Genomic DNA, 15,387 nt, shown 5'->3' with positions numbered 1-15,387 from the left:
GAGCCTTGATTAACATAAAGAATTGTGAATTGGATACAAGTTCAAGGTCATGACAAATCAATTAAAATGACACCTGGGGGGAAAAGGACACTCGCTACACAATTTAATAGAAGGCAATTGTAAAAGAAAGGTATCGCCCCGTTCAGGTTTGATCAAGCAAACCGCTTTCAGCTGAAGTCTTTCGTTTGTTGAAAAGTTATTGTGGTGGCCTATTGGAAAAGTCCCTGTATAACTTTCTACTGGACGGGAGTTCGAAACCCACTGAAGCTTGATAGTTTCTAGTAGTGTCTGGAACCTCACCATCCTTGTCAGATTAGAACGGGGGTTTGGGTGAGCCTATAAGTCTACCTGCCGAGTCATCAGCAGCCATTGCCTGGCCCTCTCTGGTCCTAGATTGATGAATAGGAGGCTTGTGCACTGATCAGTGGTATATATGGTCAGTTTCTAGGACATTGTCCTGTTCCTTGCCTCTGCTATTTAAGAGTGACCTTTAAACGAAAATCACATCGAGTAACCAAAATAGCATTGTCAGAACTACTGTATATCTTAAAAAGAAAATATTATTGCTCAACATTTGTTACGAAAATCTACATTTGTTTTACGGAAGCAACATTGAGGTTATGAAGCCACACTACTCAAGATATGTAAATACGTTAAGATTTGCGAGGGCAAAATTTATTATTGCGTCGACATTTCCCATCTCGTGTTAAGTTGTTAGAGCCCATTATCTCCTGCACTTCTGTGGCCTGTTTGGTACCGCTCTTATCTCTCACCTAAGATGACCTGTGTTCGAGCCTGATCCTAGCTAGCATGACAATGCCCTAGAGACTGACTACGGTGTGTGTGTATATATATATATATATATATATATGCAGAAGAACCACAGGGAAAATGAAAATACGAAATATACGCTTAAGTCCTGAATAGTTTCGTGATACTTCTTCAGAGTCCTCTGAAGAAGTATCACGAAACTAGTCAGGACTCAAGCGTATATTTCTTATTTTCATTTTCCCTGTGGTTCTTCTGCATCTGAGCATCACGTTTTCCTGTGATTTTTACGCATATATATATATATATATATATATATATATATATATATATATATATATATATATATATATATATATTAGTGCCCAAGGCACCTCTCCACCCAAGTTAGGACTAGGTAGAAGGAGCAGGTAAGGACTGCTGATGACTCAGCAGGTAGACCTTAAGGCTCCCACAAACTCTCCATCCTTAGTTCACAACGATGGTGAGGTTGCAGACACTATAAGAAACGATCGAGCTTGAGTGAGACTTAAACCCAGTCTGCCAGATTGCCAGACTGGGGCGTTTCCAATATGCCACCACAATCCTTAAATAACATGGGGAAATAACGACTCAAAACATGTAACCCATATAAAGATGTAAATGATGATGGTTATGTAGGCTTGGCGCTATTGAATCATTCGCACTAATTGCATACAAAACCTAAACTCATTTCCGGATAAAATATCTATTAGCAGAGCGTCATGGTCAACAACAACAAGCTATCTCTAATTGATAGTTACTTGGTAATTTATCACAACTCGCTTATTTATAAAATCGAGAGAGAGAGAGAGAGAGAGAGAGAGAGAGAGAGAGAGAGGTTCATAGATATTTCAAGGGAATTTATATGCTATAATTTATCGTCGATAATAAGCTTTACACATTAGAGAGAGAGAGAGAGAGAGAGAGAGAGAGAGAGAGAGAGAGAGAGAGAGAGAGAGAGAGTTTCGTAGTTATTTCGATTTATTTTGAATAAATTCTCGAAAATAAGCTTTGTACATGACAGTGAGAGAGAGAGAGAGAGAGAGAGAGAGAGAGAGAGTTATACCCCTCTTATTGTACATTACAATAATAATAATTCGAAATATTTCTTTTTATTAATAAGAGTTGTTTGCGTCGTCCCATTAAACACACCCACTTCCACTGCGCAACACAGAAATTTCAGCTCATTAGTAAGCGCTGTAGGATTAATAACGTTCATCATTAAAACTTCGCAATGCGTAATAAAGTTCTGCAGTTACATATAATTTACATTAGGAGTAGAGCAACGCTAACTGTTACAAAAAGTTTTAGGTGTGCAAAAAAAATTTAATGTGTAGAATACATTGAATAAAGACAGCATAATAAAAACACCTATAGAATACATTGAATAAAGGCAGCATAATAAAACCACCTATAGAATACATTGAATAAAGACAGCACAATAAAAACACCTATAACCTATAATGTCTACATAAAAGGTTTTGAGTGTGCAATGCATCTACATCCAAACACTTGAATATAAGCATAATTTCGATTGCTATAATCGTAGCTTTTCTTCGTTGGTTTAGGGTATGCAGTTAACCTAGATTTAAAACTATGTTTTTATAGTTTATATAGGAAATATTTATTTTAATGTTATTACTGTTCTTAAAATATTTTTTTCCTCGTTTCATTTCCTGACTGGACTATTTTCCCTGTTGGGGCCCCTGGGCTTAGAGCATTCTGCTTTTCCAACTAGCGTTGTAGCTCAGCAAATAATAATAATAATAATAATAATAATAATAATAATAATAATAATAATATAACTTTAAAGCTGTCAATCTAGAATTTTTTTAAAGGTTTAAAGGCCACTCATGAATGGCAGAGGCAAGGGACAGTGACATTGCCCTACCAAGCAGGACAATGCCCTCGAGACTGACCATATATACATATGATCATCGCCCAAGCCGCCTCTCCACCCCTGCTAGGAATAGGGAGAGCCAGACAATGGCTACTGATAACTCAGCAGATAGACCTATAGGCTCCCTCAAAGCCTCCATCCCTTGCTCACAAGGATAGTGAGGTTGCAGCGACCAAAGGAACTAACCAGTTTGAGCAGGACTCGAACCCCAGTCTGGCGAACACCAAGCAAGGACGTTTCCAAAATGTCACCACAACCCTAAATTAAAAGAACACCATACGTTCACAAACCATGTAGCTTTCCTTCCAAAGCTTCTGGATGAACAAGAAGTATAGATTAATCCTTATAAAGAGGTGGTTTTACGATAGATATATGGATTATATACAATCGGTGGACGAAAATTCAGAAAGCGCTGTTCAAAAGACCACTTGAGCTTATCCAAGCAGGCATTTTCAATATTACACTTTTGAATATCTAAAATTACTGCTGTGTTCTCGGGCGCTTCATAATTCCATGATATATTTTAAACTATTTTACATTCATGTTTTTTAACATTCCTCTTTTTTTTGACCGACCATATCCAGTTGTCATTGATAATGCAGTTAAATAAAATTGCAAGGGTTCTATTTCGCCTAAACATTTTTAACTTTACCTTACACTTTTAAATTTATACTTTCACTTTCCATGCCCAGCATCACAGCCGGACATTTCCGAGGCTTCGATACTTAAGTAAAAAAAAATCCATAGAAGAATTTCTTTTTAAATCATCTTTTCATCCTCTCTTGGCATCATTGTTAACTTATGCTAACGATGTTGCAGCAAGAACCACGAGACTAGCATAATAATCCCTCTCCCCGTTTATCAACCATCTCTCTCTCTCTCTCTCTCTCTCTCTCTCTCTCTCTCTCTCTCTCTCTCTCTCTCTCTCTCTCTTTAGGGCCCGGAAAACCCACCCATCATTAATATTAATATGCCGCATTTCCCCAACATCTGCTTTCCTTCCCTATATGCCTGCCCTTAATCAACATCACTCCATTGCATGAAAGTTATCACCAAGGCTCGTGTTTGCTCTGTGAATATTTCATTACCAACCGCAGAAAGAAAAAGGACATGAGGATCTACGACCTATTAGCCTATGTTCCGATAAAAAAAATCAAATAAAAAATAAGAACAATTTCAATGTATATACACTAGTTGTTGGTCAGATGAGCCTTGATTAACATAAAGAATTGTGAATTGGATACAAGTTCAAGGTCATGACAAATCAATTAAAATAGCACCTGGGGGAAAAGGACACTCTCTAAACAATTTAATAGAAGGTGATTGTAAAAGAAAGGTATCGCCCCGTTCAGGTTTGAATAAGCAAACCGCTTTCAGCTGAAGTGTTTCGTTTGTTGAAAAGTTATTGTGGTAGCCTATTGGAAACGTCCCTGTATAACTTTCTACTGGACGGGAGTTCGAAACCCACTGAAGCTTGATAGTTCCTAGTAGTGTCTGGAACCTCATCATCCTTGTCAGATTAGAACGGGGGTTTGGGTGAGCCTATAAGTCTACCTGCCGAGTCATCAGCAGCCATTGCCTGGCCCTCCCTGGTCCTAGATTGATGAATAGGAGGCTTGTGCACTGATCAGTGGTATATATGGTCAGTTTCTAGGACATTGTCCTGTTCCTTGCCTCTGCCATTTATGAGCGACCTTTAAATGAAAATCACATCGAGTAACCAAAATAGCATTGTCAGAACTACTATATATCTTAAAAAGAAAATATTATTGCTCAACATTTGTTACGAAAATCTACATTTGTTTTACGGAAGCAACATTGAGGTTATGAAGCCACATTACTCAAGATATGTAAATACATTAAGATTTGCGAGGGCAAAATTTATTATTGCGTCGACAATTCCCATCTCATGTTAAGTTGTTAAAGCCTATTACCTCCTGCACCTCTGTGGCCTGTTTGGTACCCACTCTTATCTCTCACCTAAGATGACCTGTGTTCGAGCCTGATCCAAAGTTAAAATTAAATAATGTCATATGAAAGTCAAAAGTCGCTTTCGTAAAGCCAAACTGTTTTGCCCAACCTTTCCGTAGCTTTAGTACTTAGATAGTGTTTCCCCGTTTGTTTGAATTTGACCAAACTAATACTGGCAGCTACTTTGTGATAAGCAGTTCCACATAAACTAGCTGGGAAACAGAGCTCAAATGGGAATAAATAACAAGAAACAAGTGAATACGTGTTATATAAACACATGGTCTCGAGATTTCAGCATCGAATTTATAGTTGTCGAAAAATATAAGTTTACCTTATCTCTTGATGTATAAGCAAAGGAGAAGCTTATTTTAGCACAGAACGGCATTATCAAAGTTGGCAAAGGCTAATTACTGCCGAAAACCTTAGGATATTTTAGCATTAAGTGATAGGTTCAATATATTTAATTAAGATTTAACCCATAAAAACAATGGCAATAAAGATGGCTTGAGCAACGAGAAGGGCAGTTTAGAAAGGAGTCGAGAATGATTAATAGATCGTCAAAGAAAATATTCTCAGATAGAGATAAGCGATCCTCGATGGTAACAGAAGACTAAGAAGTATACAAAAGGTAGAATATTTTTTTATAAGCTAGATCACAAATAAGAAATGTTTCAACAACCCCACTTCAGTTCCATTAACGGTAATGCTCCAACATCAAGCTATCCCATCATGAGATTATGAATCGCTTGAGTTCACTGAAAAAATGTAGCAGGCCGTGTTTTGTCCCTGGAGTTTCAATACATTCAGGTCTTCACCGAGCTTTCACATTCTGGCTCTTAGTCCATATTGTCCATGTCCTTAACCAGCTGCTTCTCGTCCCTCTTCATCCACTTACCACGGTCTTTTGAACCTTGGCAGATTTTTTTCCTCTGACCACCGCTAAAGACCGCTAATTTTTCCTTCGCATCCTCACTTTAGCCATAAACAACAACTATTATACTCATTTCACTTTGGTTTCGTTAGCGATTTCTAAGTCTCAACTGTGCAATTGTGCTAACATTTAATTTCCATTTATTGATAAAATATTCCTATTTATAGTAGGAGTCCAGGGGTGGTTTTAGTGCATATGTCTCTTTTACAATCAAAATCAGCAATTTCCTATTCTATGAGACTCCAAAAAGTTAGGGTAACACTTCCACAGCTAGTACGTTTTCTTTATGCACGGCCCTAAACATGACCGTGGCTTAGTACCATATGGTAAAAATAGAAAAAGTTAAATTATATGGAGTAACACACTACCAGACAGACTTAGAATTCAGATATAACGATAACCTTTTTAGCATAGTAGAAAAAGTAATTTTGTAGATTCTTGTATAAAAATCCAATTAATTTTATTCAAAAGGCACTCAAAATCTAATAGCCTCCATCTATCCAATATTACAAATAAAATAACCAAAATTGGTAAAGTTTCTTTATCTATTCCTTTTATAAAAAAAAAAAACACTTAATATACATTGCTTAGTATAGTGTTTGTAAACAGTGAAATGTCTCTTAAGTACATGGAGGTAAGGCATTGATAAGTGCTGATCCACCAATGAGATTATATCTGGCTTTGATTGTCTGTCAGGGATATTCACTTGGGCTTCAATATTTTCAACCAACTGTGGTTTCTTACATGGATTAAGCTTGCCACTGTCACTGAGAGATGCAGGGTGTGAGATTCTCGTATAGTACTTGAATAATTCTTGGGAGTCACACTACCTGTTCTGGCACGAAATTGAAAGTCGTGAAGACTTTTTCCTTAGAAATTATCCTAGCCTGTTCTTGTGTGGAGAAAGAGTTTTTTTATTGGATGATAGCAAAGACTATCACTTTCATCCTCAAGCCCTGCCATGAACGATTTGACATACTCTTAGGCCCACCTGTGATGTGTAGCTACCATTTCCGCTAGAGTTGGGTCTGCAATGCCCTATCTCTACGTATTTTAAATACACTTCACGATTATACTAATAGGACTTGAGAAATCTAGAAGGATCCTATGTTTTCATGTGTTCACTGGGTGTGACGTCGTGTCTGCATTCCGATGGAAAGCAGACTTGGAATGTATTTGATGATATTTTTAAAACACTCACGAATTCCAGCCAGCATCCAACATTGGTTTGTGATCTTGACCTGCAGAGGCTGAAGAGATTTTTTGTCCTCATGTGTGACAGACCAAGCACGGCTGTTAGTGTGGATGAAGTTTATAACTTTGCCACTGGAAAATCGGGCAGATTTGATCAGTATGACTTAGGAGAAAAACCGTACCATATTTGATGCTTCTTTCATCATTTGTATGATTTTTCCGTTAATTCCTATACTAAAAGACCTCTTTCGTTGGCTCTGCTGTTAGCATAGGGTCACCTAAGAACGAGATCTCCCCTGGTTCTGTTTATAGTATACATTTGTAACAATTTCTTTACTATAGTAAACAGTGAATTATCAGGGCTTATTTTAACTCTCAATGCAATGGCTTCGGCCCTAAATACCATACATCTATCCATCTCATCTTGTGCAAAGACTTTAAATTGTATTCCAAATTGCTAAGAGCCATTTGGACTAATGTAAAAAAAAAAAAAAAAAAAAAAAAAAAAAAAAAAAAAAAAAAAAAAAAACCATGGTTAAAAAAAACATGATATAAATCTATCAAAATAAATACAATAATTCCAAAACAAAGCCATTTTCTGCACGAAACGATCTGGGTAGAGCATTAGCGGGCAAACCTGCTATTTTAGTGTTATGGGCTCTCGTTTCAATGTTACGTGCTCGGTAGTCCTTGCGAATAATGATAGTTTTTTGCAACGAGCTTTGGGGCCAATGCAGTACTAGGAAATATACTCATATCACATTGCTAGTTTGTTGTTGTTTTTTTAAATAAAGAAGCATCTCTCTCTCTCTCTCTCTCTCTCTCTCTCTCTCTCTCTCTCTCTCTCTCTCTCTCTCAACCGTAGGAAATATCAATTGTAAGTTACAGAAAAAGGAAGGGAAAGGGAAATGTATTACGGTAACTGTAATTCTCGTTTCATCAATACATATCATAACGGCTGAATGTCGAATGGATGTGGGACCGCAAGACGGGGAAAACGGAAACGGTGGTAATATATTGAGATCTTGCAAAATATGCCACAAACGAAAAATATCGTGAAAATATTTCATGGTCAACAACCAACCATATTTCTCGTTAATAACTGTCATCAAGTTGTAGCTCCTGATCGATTTTGACCAGAATATACCAAGGTTTCCATTACCTTAAGAGCAATGTGTGCTGTATGAAAATATGGAGGAAACATGTGCAACGTACCACATGTGTTTCAGTGGCTACTTTCCTCTTGGTAAGGGTAAAAGAGACTCTTTAGCCATGGTAAGCAGCTCTTCTGTGAGAAGGACACTCCAAAATCAAACCATTGTTCTGTAGTCTTGGGTAGTGCTATAGCCTCTGTACCATGGTCTTCCACTATCTTGGGTTAGAGTTCTCTTGCTTGAGGGTACACTCGGGCACACTATTCTATCTAATTTCTCTTCCTTATGTTTTGTTAAAGTTTCTATAGTTTACATAGGAGATATTTATTTTATTATTCTTAAAATATTTATTTTTTCCTTGTTTCTTTTCCTCACTGGGCTATTTTCTCTGTTGGAGCCCATGGGCTTATAGCATTCTGCTTTTCCAACTAGGGTTGTAGCTTAATAATAATAATAATAATAATAATAATAATACACGCTCATACACTGTACTATTGGTTTTTTTTTTCCCTTATCACTCTCCCCACCCACACTCTGATCACCAATGTGGCAATGTCTGTGTTAGGTGCTAAAAGAGGCGAGGCGATTGCAACTCCAGTTTATTCAACAGATAACGAGCTTATATACAAGCAGTTGGGAGCAAAAATGTCACAAAAAATCAAACAACACGAAACATGCGATGACAAGCTTATACAGGCTGTTCTATTATCAGTGCGGAGGAGAGCGATAGATAAAGAAAACCATAGCCTTACAGTGTATGAGCGTGTATAAAACACGTGCGGTACAGCAAACAGGCTTCCATGAAATAGTAAAAGTTTTAGAATTTCCCGAGGTATTCAACGTATAAGCTCGACGGAGATTAAAATGGATCGCAGGATTGTTCAGTAAGTGGAGAGCAATCGAGCAAGAGAAGGGTGTTACCTCACTAGTAAAAGAAAAACCTTGATTATCTGTCTGAAGTAATTGAAGCTAAATACCAAGGGCCAAGCATATCACACAGACATCAGACCCAAGACTGATCCTACTTGGTGGGATGGGGGGGGGGGATGGATGGAGTTTCCTATTTCGTTATATATGTGTTCCTTAAAAAAGATCCTTTGGTCCCTAAAGTCCATTTCTTTTATCGAGGCAGATTTGCACCGACTCGCAGCGGTGCCCTTTTAGCTCGGATAATTTTCCTTATCGCTGATTGGTTAGAATTATCTCGTCCAACCAATCAGCGATTAGGAAACTTTTCCGAGCTAAAAGGGCACCGCTGCGAGTCTGTGCAAATCTGCATCGCTAAAAGAAATTGACTATAGTTGCCCTCACTTTTTATCCTTCTCTTTACCTCCATTCCCATTTCCCTTTTTCCCATCTTGCTATCCAACCTCTTCTAACTTTTACATCATAGTCTACCCACTGGATTTTCTTCCTGTTGCATATGGGTTCTGAATGGCCTCACATATCCATACATACATATGTATATATCATTTATGTATGATATATATATATATATATATATATATATATATATATATATATATATATATGAGAGAGAGAGAGAGAGAGAGAGAGAGAGAGAGAGAGAGAGAGAGACTCGCACAATTAATTTTACTGCTTTTCGCGTATACCTACATTTCTTCAACCCCAAAAGAAATTTTTATTCAAATCCTTTCTTTTTGTTTTCCGTTTTCTGCTCATTTCATTGTATCTATTTTTTTTTCTAACTTTATTTGGAAAATTTCTCTGGGTCAAAAGATTCAGCTTCGCGATAGTCAAACTGGCGCCAGCGGTCATTCCATTCCTCTGGAAGAAACGGGTGGGCTAAAGAGGCTTTTGGGGCGGTTGTGGGGAGCGGGAAAGGGGGTTTCGCCCCACCCCTTCCTCTTGGAGTGGGCCCCTCCTTCTAACCAAAGCTGACTTGCTAATCAAATCGTCGGTGAACAGGGAAAGGAGGAGAAGGTGGAGAGCTCTGGAAGTTAATTTGGAGAGGGTAAGGGCAAAAGCTATGACGTCACGAAGGAGCTATTCGAGTTTCTTGAATACACAGTTCCCTATAAGATGCTAGTGGGTAAGAGAGAAACCTTGGGAACTAGATCAAACAAAAATATATGGCTGTATAATTATTCATGTGATCTCTTGAGATGTATATTGTTCACTGAGTATAGATTATGGAATAACACGTATGGAAATGTATGTGTCACAGGAAGTGTTTATACTTAATTCCAAAACTGGAATTCCAAAATAAATTCATAATCCTAGAATCAAACACTTGGGTTTACAGCAAAAGATGCTGATTAAAAATATATATTTCACCGTTGTAATCCTATCAAGATGAATAAATCTTATCTCCCGAAATTCTATTGATGCAAAGTGCTGGCCATAAGCAAAAGAAAAACGATGGTAAGGGAAGAAAAGAACGGGGTCAACTCCAAAGGAAGGGCAAGGAGCCCCCTTCCCCTTGAAGTAGAAACGGTCAAGAGAGCCAGAAAAAAAACACAAAGATGGAGATCTATAAAGTCTGGCACTAGAGTAGAATTATTTATAAAAAGGAAGGAGACTAACCAGCCTAATGAGTTAAGCTCGACTCTTACACAGCTGGCCAGTCGACTAGAAAGAGAGAAACAGCACTGACTTTTCTTAGTCTACACAGAGCAATTTCGGCCATTATATGCACAACAGGAATTCTTCTTCTAGAAAGGTAATAACTGTAAGCTAAAATATTAATCCAACATAACTGCAACCATAAGAAGACCAGATCCTATCTTTAGTAATAAAATAATTCATCGCATTTAAATCAAAACAAGCAATATCTTCCGGGATGAAGAAAGAGATATATACTGTACATTTGGCCGTGACAGTGTCAGGTGGCATTTGAGAGTATTAATGAAGGGACATCACGTACCAAAGGGGCGAGAGTATGACTTCTAAAGGGAAGGATTTCCGTTTCAGGATATTTGGTAAATTTTCCTATCATGTTGTCGTGTGTGTATATATATATATATATATATATATATATATATATATATATATATATATATATATATATATATATTATATACATGTGCGTGTGTGTGTGCATATATGTTCATTACCTCAGATCTTTTGAACGATTTACCTGACAATGCTGTTCAGGAATTCCCATTCAATGCAAATTCTACATCAATAGAGTGAGAGTAAGTTTTGAACTCTTTAAAACGGCATGAATCTTAAAATGAGAAATATATCGAGGCAATTTTTTATGTTAAAAACTAAAATCTTAAGACAAAATTTTCTAGTGCTTGACACAATCAGATATATAAGACAAATTTATTCTCTCTCTCTCTCTCTCTCTCTCTCTCTCTCTCTCTCTCACTCTCTCTCTCTCTCTCTCTCTCTCTCTCTCTCTCTCTCTCTCTCTCTCTCTCTCTCTCAACACGTTTATTTCAATGCATTACATAATGATAAGAAACGTCATGTAATAAATTTTTATTCTTAAACATCAAATATATTAAAGAAATATAAAGCCACTCCGGCATCTTTTCCCCCATGTATCAAATCTTTGCGCCAAGACGCATCATCAAGTATGAATGAGCCCACGTATTTTTGAAATCCTCCTGAAATTTATGTAAGACATAGATCTGGGGTCAGACGGGCCGCTCTTACTCTCAAAACTTATCAACATAAACTCTCAGTAAAAGAATACAGGCTGGATAGGGATTTTCGCACAAACAGATTCGGGTCATAGCATCAGTTAGAGGAAATGTCGAGTTTCAATGACAGATCTTAGAATTATTTTATACTAATAGAACCAAAAATTATTAAGTCTAACAGGTGATACAAATAAAAAAAAAAATTCCTAACGGAGGGTTAGGGTACAGCAAAATATTTTAAGAAAGGCATACTTTCAGAAGAAAGGGAAAATAACTTGATCTTATGAACGATATTATCTCTGAAAATATCTTACAGATACTGATTTAACTAAGCTACCGCCCGACTCACTAACTGCACCTTAGGTGCATAATAGAATCAGCAAGCTAAATAAAGTTTGCAATATTATATTTCCCTTCTGTACCTAAAATTTCTTCCGAATTTACAGCCCTCCAAGCTTAAGCTGTTATAGAAATATATTCTTTTTCATGACCTGGGTCGGTACCAATCAGTTAAAACCCTCAGGTTCTTGGCCATTCCTTAGGCATAAATCTGAAAGTTTTAGACCAGTTTTTTATTTATTCCAATGTGTTTATAATAAGCTTTCGCAATGGGATGCACGAAAGCAACGAATCTTGCAAACTAGAGCGTTATTATTATTATTATTATTACTATCCAAGCTACAACCCTAGTTGGAAAAGCAAGATGCTATAAGCCCAGGGGCTCCAACAGGGAAAAATAGCCCAGTGAGGAAAGGAAATAAAGAAATAAATAAATGAAGAGAACAAATTAACAAAAAATCGTTCTAAAAAAAGTAACAACGTAAAAACAGACATGTCACATATAAACTATAAACAACATCAAAAACAAATATGTCATAAATAAACTATAAAAAGACTCATGTCCGCCTGGTCAACAAAAAAGCATTTGCTCCAACTTTGAACTTTTGAAGTTCTACTGATTCAACTACCCGATTAGGAAGATCATTCCACAACTTGGTAACAGCTGGAATAAAACTTCTGAGCCACGCCAACCAAATTATAATTTTATATATAGAGTATCGGTATAAATAATCATCATCAGCCCTTGCCGTTGCTAGCACACTGCAGGACAAAGGCATCAGACGTGTCCTTCCACTTGCATCTGTTTGCGGGTTTTCTATGCAAGTCTATACTCACAAATTTTCTTAGCTCGTCAATCTACCGTCCTCTCTTCATTCCCCTGCAACGTTTACAATCTCTAGGGACCCATTCTATTATTCGTTTTGTCCATCTATTATCTGGCATTCTCATTACATATCTTGCCTGCGCCCATTTCTTTTTCTTGTATCCATGTTGCTCTTTTTCTGTCCCTTAGTGTTAATCCCATCATTACTCTTTCCATAACTCTTCAAGTTGTAACTATATAGCATATGTTCTAAGGCTTTAGAAAGGCTTCAAGTTTCTGATGCATGGTAAGACCATCTGATTAAATACTTTTCTTTTTAGCGAAAGCGACATTCTATTTTCCATAACCTCATTTTGCTTACCAAAATCTCTACATCCCATGCTCATCCCTCTTTTAATTTCGGTCTCATGACCTGGATAAATATGTACTGTCTGTCCTAAGTACGTATATTTATTGTGGTTTGTCATATTCTGTTGATTTTTTCATTAGCTGGGTAAAATATATATACTGTATATATATATATATATATATATATATATATACATATATATACAGTATATATATATATATATATATATATATATATATATATATATATATAATATATATAATATATACACACACACGAGATATAAGTATAAACAAACGCAAAATAGCGAACGAGACTGTTATTCCCATTGCATAAAGTTTCCAACATCTATAAAACCAAGAAAAACGCAAAAGAACGAGTATCTTGCGAAAATTATAACTGTCCCCGCAACAAAATGATGATAGTGGGGAGCAACCATGACGACACACACACACACACACACACACACACACACAGACACACGTGCGCACACACAGACACACACGCACACTCACAGCAAGAGTCCTGCGATAAAAAGGAGGAGAGGCACCAGACATGTGGAATCACGGAGAAACAAAATAAATTGTGTCATCGCTTGGCACACGAGAGGCGAAGTCATTACTGCAATTGCCAAACTGTGTGGGGAAATGGAAAGGAGGACATTTTGATTTTCTTGGTGTCTTCTTTATTCAGCAGTCGCTTCGTGATTGTACGTCAAGAATATAATATACATATACATTCAGATCTCCCTGGACAATTCTATCCTGTTCGTAATACTAGGCAGGCAGTTAATTCTAATAGCCAGGCCTTCTCCATCACGAGACTCAATACTACGCAGTACTCTAGAAGTTTTATTCCAGCTGTTACCAAGTTGTGGAATGATCTTCCTAATCGGGTGGTTGAATCAGTAGAACTTCAAAAGTTCAAAGTTGGAGCAAATGCTTTTTTGTTGACCAGGCGGACATGAGTCTTTTTATAGTTTATTTATGACATATTTGTTTTTTATGCTGTTAATAGTTTATATATGACATGTCTGTTTTGACGTTGTTACTGTTTTTAGAATGATTTATTGTTAATTTGTTCTCTTCATTTATTTATTTCCTTATTTCCTTTCCTCACTGGGCTATTTTTCCCTGTTGGAGCCCCTGGGCTTATAGCATCTTGCTTTTCCAACTAGGGTTGTAGCTTGGATAGTAATAATAATAATAATAATATCTTATTCAATGCCACTTGCTTCCTGAATGTCAGTTAAAATATCAGCCAATGATGAAAATGGTTCATTACCTTGGTTTCATGCTATAAATGAAATCAGTTACTGGAATGATAAATGGAGACTAATTTCAAGCATCTACATTCGGTATTCTGCTGCTGCTTCCAATGCCTTAGATGACCGCGGAGGTAGCAGCAGTAGGGGATTCAGCATTATGAAGCTTCATCTGTGGTGGATAATGTAGGAGGGTGGGCTGTGGCACCCTAGCAGTACCATCTGAACTCGGTTGAGTCCCTTGTTAGGCTGGAGGAACGTAGAGAGTAGAGGTCCCCTTTTTGTTTTTGTTTCATTTGTTGATGTCGGCTACCCCCCAAAATTGAGGGAAGTGCCTTGGTATATGTATGTAAGTACATTCGGTATAAAATATAATAATTACAGTATTTTCCCTTGCTGAGATATAACTGAAAAATATGAATAAACTATATCTTAGTGGAATAGCAATTCGTTAATATCTTGCATAGGCTATGAAAAAAATATTTTTGGTACATTTACATTTTAGCAAATTTAATAAACAAAATTCATTCAAGGTATCTTCAAATTGTCATGCACAAAATATTTTGTATATTTGAACATATATCAACAAATGGTAGTAACCAGTTTTGTCCTGGCATGAAAAAAAAAAAATCTATTGAGAATCAGATTTTTTCTTAATTTTCTCTATGTATCATCCTTTCATTGAAACAGTGATATATAATTATTTCGAATAATGCCAAAATTACACATTAGTTATCCTTTACATTTGGAATTTTTACTGCAAAGTAAAAGAATAATTCCATTTGCTAATTTCAACCAGAAGCTTCTACCTTGTATATGTATTTTTAATATGTATGGACAGGGGGTCCTTAAACAAACAGATACACAATGCGGATATATACTGTATATATATATATATATATATATATATATATATATATATATATATACATATATATATACATATATATATATATATATATATATATATATATATATTCTAACATGTAAGAAAAAAGAAATGTACGTGGGCAGGACACATGAGAATGACAGATAACAGATGGACATTAAAAATAA

General features: G+C 36.5%; 1 protein-coding gene across 4 annotated transcripts in view; it reads right to left on the bottom strand.

Moving 5' to 3' along the window:
• The window catches only part of LOC137616253 (uncharacterized), a 215,289-nt gene that overhangs the window by 108,877 nt on the left and 91,025 nt on the right, over positions 1–15,387 (bottom strand). The window lies entirely within an intron of this gene.

Source organism: Palaemon carinicauda, chromosome 22, assembly GCF_036898095.1.
Source record: "Palaemon carinicauda isolate YSFRI2023 chromosome 22, ASM3689809v2, whole genome shotgun sequence".
Classification (NCBI taxonomy): domain Eukaryota; kingdom Metazoa; phylum Arthropoda; class Malacostraca; order Decapoda; family Palaemonidae; genus Palaemon; species Palaemon carinicauda.
Note: the sequence above shows the minus strand (reverse complement) of the source record. Positions and strands in the feature narration are given on the sequence as shown.